Source organism: Bison bison, unplaced genomic scaffold (assembly GCF_000754665.1).
Source record: "Bison bison bison isolate TAMUID 2011002044 unplaced genomic scaffold, Bison_UMD1.0 scf7180017864281, whole genome shotgun sequence".
Classification (NCBI taxonomy): Eukaryota; Metazoa; Chordata; class Mammalia; order Artiodactyla; family Bovidae; genus Bison; species Bison bison.
The window spans coordinates 1,395,449-1,401,117 of record NW_011494853.1 but is presented as its reverse complement, the minus strand read 5'-3'; the positions used below and the strand labels follow the sequence as shown (position 1 = coordinate 1,401,117).

General features: G+C 44.6%; 1 pseudogene; it reads right to left on the bottom strand.

The window, feature by feature from the left end:
- Positions 1-1,476: 1,476 nt before the first annotated feature.
- LOC104995506 overlaps positions 1,477-5,669 on the bottom strand; it is a 33,763-nt pseudogene continuing 29,570 nt past the window's right edge.

Below are 5,669 nucleotides of genomic sequence, written 5' to 3'. Positions count from 1 at the left end.
GTCTTTCTGTGTTTTCTTGGAGCTCATTGAGGTTCCTTAAAACAGCTATTTTTAAACTCGTTATTGAGCAAATCACCGATCTCCACTTTTTCGAGATTGATTATTGGAAATTTGCTCTTTTGGTAGTGTCATATTTCCTTGCTTTCATATTCCTTTAAATCTTGCATTATGGTCTTCACATTTGAGAAAGTAGTTATTTCTTCCAGTCTTTACTGAGAAGTTTTGGGAGAGAAGAAACTTTTATCAGCCCTGCTAGGCATTCTGAGGCTTTCTCAGAACTTTTCTACTTGTATGCTTGCTGCATACATCTTGCTCTGACATATGGCAGAATTCCTAAGCTTATATGCCTTCTCTTGAGCCTGCAAAGCTAGGTTGAGTGCTCAAAGCCTCCCTTTTGTTTTTTTCTAGGGCAGTGTCAAACACTCAAGTGAGTGGTTTCTTCCAGAACTTCAGGGTTGAGTAGGTTTTCTGCACATGGCTACTGCTAAGTCGCTTCAGTCATATCCGACTCTGTGCGACCCCATAGATGGCATCCCACCAGGCTCCCCGTCCCTGGGGTTCTCCAGGCAAGAACACTGGAGTGGGTTGCCATTTCTTTCTCCAATGCATGAAAGTGAAAAGTCAGAGTGAAGTCACTCAGTCGTGTCCGACTCTTAGCTACCTCATGGACTGCAGCCTACCAGGCTCCTCCGTCCATGGGATTTTCCAGGCAAGAGTACTGGAGTGGGGTGCCATTGCCTTCTCCAGTGCATGGCTACTAGCCATCTCCATCTCCTTACTGTCAGAAACATGCACAGGGAGCCAGTCCCACAGTGAGGGGGCAGGCAGAGTACTGGGATATCTGCAGGTGAGGCATTGCCAGCACTTCAGGTTTGGGTTTCTCAGACTATGTTACTCATATAGGTAGACAATGAATGTAGTCAGCTAATTATTACTATGCAAAGAACTTTTCTGGCTTTTGTGGCTGACCCTGGAATGATATGCCCTCCACCACCGCCTCTCACCAAGGCCCCTTCACTGGCCACATGGATCACTTGGAAGGATTGCCCTCAACTCACTGGGTCTAAACACTCAAAAAATCTGTTCATCAGCTCCAGGCAGCTTCTTGAGCACCTGATCCATAATAGGCTCATCCTGGGACTCTCCCAAATCTGCGTGCTGAATCTTGTCCTACCCACCTCTACCTTGCTGCTGCTAAGTCACTTCAGTCATGTCCGACTCTGTGCGACCCCATAGACAGCAGCCCACCAGGCTCCCCTGTCCCTGGGATTCTCCAGGCAAGAACACTGGAGTGGGTTGCCATTTCCTTCTCCAATGCATGAAAGTGAAAAGTGAAAGTGAAGTCGCTCAGTTGTGTCCGACTTTTAGCGACCCCATGGACTGAAGCCTACCAGGCTCCTCCATCCATGGGATTTTTCAGGCAAGGGTACTGGAGTGGGGTGCCATCGCCTTCTCCAACCTCTACCTTAACTTTTTTGAATTTTATCATCAAAAATTATAGTAATCAGCTCTCTGCTTTGGCTTTTTTGACACCATGATTCAGAAGTAAAATATAATCATTTTGGTGGGCACATTTTACTGTCCCATTTATTTCATCAGTTCCCAATGGTGAATGGCCATGTGAGCTGCATGGAAAGAAGCCCTGGACATCTTTTGATCCACATGCATAGCTAAAAATTACAAAGATCATAAGCAGGGCTGTAGATTGGAGCCCTGGACATCATCCAGAGCCATCAACTAAGTAACAAGTTGAGCTCAGCTCACAACCAGGTCACCACTCTCAAGTCTTATACTAGTTCAGCAGCTTCTCCACATGTTCATAATGTAATAGGGTGTTTTCGAAACATCATCTTTACTTGCCAGTCTTACAAGTCAACTCTCTTTATGCTGAAGAATCACAGCATGATCACATCTACATTTTCAGTAGTTACTAGATCAAAGCACTCTTGAAACAATACATTTTCAGAGAAGTCCATTGGTCTGAAATGCTTCCTCTAAGAGTTCAGTCTTATCAGACGCTTCCATTCACATCAGTAAAACCCAAATAACCAAAAGTTCCTAATCTTTCTGTCTACACTCCTCCTTCTAGACCTCCTCTGCCTAGGTCTCCACTTTATCACCCTCTTGTCCCACCGGGATACTGGTGTGGGTGAGCACTAATTTGCCATTCATCAACTTGGAGAGAATATGAACTCATGTAATTCACTTCAAAGTCTAGATAACTGGACTGAGCAAAAATGACAGTGTCTTGAAGAAACTGCAGGAAGTGATGGACAGGGAAGACTGGATTTAAAAGAGTTTGATAAACAACTAGCCATGGAAAAAGACAGATAAGGAGCCGTGTATGCACTTGAGAAATATACAGATAAAGTAACCTAGGGAATGAGACTTGGAAAGGAACAGGTAGTTAAATAGAGTTAAATGTTTAACTGGCCATGAAAATTTAGGCAGGATAAGGAACACTGTATCCATTCTCTCCCAGTAGACAAGCTCCCACTTGACTTTGAGGCTCACACACAATCTAGTGCCCCCAAACTAGTTAAAACAGGAGACATGACATCTCAGGGAAGAACATACGTGAATGTTCTGGCTTGGGATTTTTCAATGAGTTCATTTTGGGAGGAAAGAGTGTGAGTGAGGACCAAGTTTTGATCCCTTGTTTAAGTAAGAATGACCTGGAGCATCTGTGATTCTGGACAAAATCATGCCTTCTTTAGTCTCTGAGGGAGGTGAGAAAGCAGGTCAGTTCATCATCTTGTATTTCCTTTGAGGAAATGGTGTTTCAGGACTGATCTTCAAAAAGCATTTGACATGGAACTTGCTAAATTATCAATAAGGTAAAAAAAGGTACTCTATTCAGAATCATTCATTTTGAACAATTTCCATATAACACAATCATAGATCAGCACTACTCTATTGAAACACAGGCAATTAAACTCTCTGAGGTTTCATCTCATATTCAATATAACATCACGGGAAAGTCACTGTGGATATTCCCTGGGCACTTAGTTCAATGTCATCATAACCAGGGTCCCACTTCTCTCCCCGAAGCAGCCAGGGGCTTTCTTCTCTTTCCCCAGCATCAGCTTCCTCTCTAGAGACGTTCAGAGAAGAGTCTGAAATAGCAAAGAGAAGTTTGATTAGAACTGAGACAAAGGAACTGGACAGTGTGGTGGAAGCGAGTTAAGCAAGTGGTGGTGACAAAGCATCCCTGGGACCCAGGTGTGGGCAGGAGGCTCAGACTATTTCACATCAGTTACAGTGAGGATGGACCTGGGCTGTCCTCTCAGATCCAGTCCATGCTCTCTGAGGCCTCAGCTCATGTGGAAATCCTGCATCTCAAGAGAACTGTGCTCACACAGGAGCTCTGGGAAAACGTGTTTCCAAGCTACATAACCAGCAAGAAGATGCCCAGGTATGGTAAGAATCATAATAGCGAATTTAAATTTCCTCCTCTCACAACTGACAGACATGAAATCACAATGAGAGGGAGACTGAAGACGGAAACAATCTGACTCCTCACTGACAATCCAACTCTGCTGTTGGTTGCCCTGATGTGTGTTCCCAAATACCCACAAATATGATCACAGGTTGCACCATAGTGGGCCCTCCCCAGGGACTACATGGGCCCTCAGATGGAGATATATTCTTTCCTGGAGAATGAGTGTCTTCTCCCCGCCACTGAAATTTCTGGAGCAGATTAGACTCTGTGGAGTGCATGGATGCTCAGATGTGCCCAACTCTTTTGCATGGATTGTAACCTGCCAGGTTCTTCTGTCCGTGGATGTTTCTAGGCAAGAATAATGGAGTGTGCTGCCATTTCCTTCTCCAGGGGATCTTTCCAACACAAAGACTGAACCTCTATCTCCTCCATCTCCTGCACTGGCAGGCAGATCCTTCACCACTAAGCCACCTGGGAAGCCCTTAGCTGCCCACCCATCTGAGAAACCCTTATATGCCCAGAGGTTATAGATTCTGAATCTATAATATACCACCATGGCTTAATGTTAAGGCCACTGTATATCTTAGACTTTGTACATGTTACTGTAACATACAAACACAGCACATCTTAAATTATCAAAATGCTTCACAAATACCATTACTGTAATATCTTTTTTTAAATCTCTAATTACATTTCATGAATGAGACAGTGCAAAGATGTTATCAAAATAGTTTTTCCATTTTTAGACTTGGTAAATATACTCAATTAATCTACAAGTCTTAACAAAAATATACCACAGATGCATTGATAAATTTACTCAAACATTATGGAGACACAGATCCCAAGAACACAGAGTGATTCCTCCCTCCCAAGGAGCCCAAGGAGCCTGACAGGAACAAAGAAAGGAATATGATCAAAGTGATGCTATCAAATACACAAGGTCATCCAAGTTTGGAATCTCTAAGAAGGATGGGCATTGAGGAGCTCAAATTCACCCTTTCCAGGACAGAGACCAAAGACTGCAGGAGATCAGCTAACCCCACTCATCTCTCTGAGAGGGTCTCAACCCTATCCTCCTTCTCTGGGAACACTTCCTCCTTGCTCCCCTGAGTGGCAGGAGGAGCCCCAAGCACTGGTACCTCTTCAGCATCATCATAATCCTCACCAGGGGCATCAGTCCTCTGATCTGGGGCTTCTGAGGGCAGAGCAGGGAGTCAGATGAAACTACAATAAGTGGGTTGGTCTGGAAAAGACCTAAGATCCCTTCTGAACCAGAGTTTCTGAGCCACTAAACAGAAGCACCAGTCACTCATTGTTTCAATACATTTTTTTCTTTAAGACCATGTTTCATTTTGATATGTCCATAAACCAAAAGATGATTCCAAAATATCAATATTTCTTTATTAAAATTAAATATTTCAAAGCAACACTTACACCAATGAGGATTACTAAAATAAGTTGACAAACTGTGCTTTACAGATGCTATTTCTTAAAGCAATGTGTACCTGTTGTGATGGAATGAGGGTGACTAAGGACATATAAAGCCCAGCCCCAGCATGAGACATCACAGAACAGCCAGAGAAGGGGGAGGACAGACCCTGTCTGGACTCAGGGGATCCCTCTGGTCCATCAGAAGAAGACTGTTTCTCTTGCATCTCATCTCTATGAGGGAAACTCTCCTCCCCAACACCCAGCTACGGCAGGTTCATGTCTATTACCCGGAGTGGATCTGTAGTCATTGTTGTCTTCACTGTTCCTCATGTAACATGGCAGCTGATTTCCTGAGTCATTTGAAAGGAAGCTTAATGTGGAGACAAACATCACACAAGACACAGAACGACCCTCCCCACACCACAGGTTCTGTGTTAAGTCTGAGATGGGACAGACTTGGCTCCTGCAGTGTAGATAGAGGCTGGGGTCTCACGGGGCTCTAAGAGGCCATCCAACTGCTTTGGAGGAGCCGCCTCTGTGAGTCTGGGGCACACGTGGGGTCTGCGGATGCTGAGAAGACAGCTTACAGCCAGAGGGTGCTAACAACCAGAGGTCCCCGGAGGACTGGCAGAGACACCCACGTGGGCTGTCCTGAAGATCTTTCTGCGCCAGTGTTCCAAAATCATCAACTTCCTCATACATGCCTTCATTGACAGCATCTTTGAAACTGGATAGAGCTGAAAGATCCCCCAGAAAGTCAGAGATGCTGCCCCAGACACCCTAATCCAGCCACCCC